Source organism: Nestor notabilis, unplaced genomic scaffold, assembly GCF_000696875.1.
Source record: "Nestor notabilis isolate BGI_N333 unplaced genomic scaffold, ASM69687v1 scaffold22634, whole genome shotgun sequence".
NCBI lineage: Eukaryota > Metazoa > Chordata > Aves > Psittaciformes > Psittacidae > Nestor > Nestor notabilis.
In genome coordinates this window covers 1-266 of record NW_009926309.1, presented here as the reverse complement: position 1 = coordinate 266, position 266 = coordinate 1, and positions in this window count along the sequence as shown.

The following is a 266-nucleotide window of genomic DNA, read 5'->3' as shown; positions in this document are numbered from 1 at the left end:
CGTGTGGTATTGTGGCACCGTGTCCCCAGCGCTGTGTCCCCACGGTGGCAAGTTGTGGGTGACCCCCCAGCACCCAGTGGCCGAGGGGGACTCTGGCTTCGGCTCTGGCTCCTGTGGGACCTCCCTGGGGTGGAAGGCCGGGTCCCATGGGTGCCACACGGGTGCCACCCCGCACCCAGACACACCGAGAGCTGGTGGTCACCGGGCTTGGAGCAGGAGCCAGCACTGGGGGGGGCCGAGGGAAACGGGGCTGCACCCGTCACCCC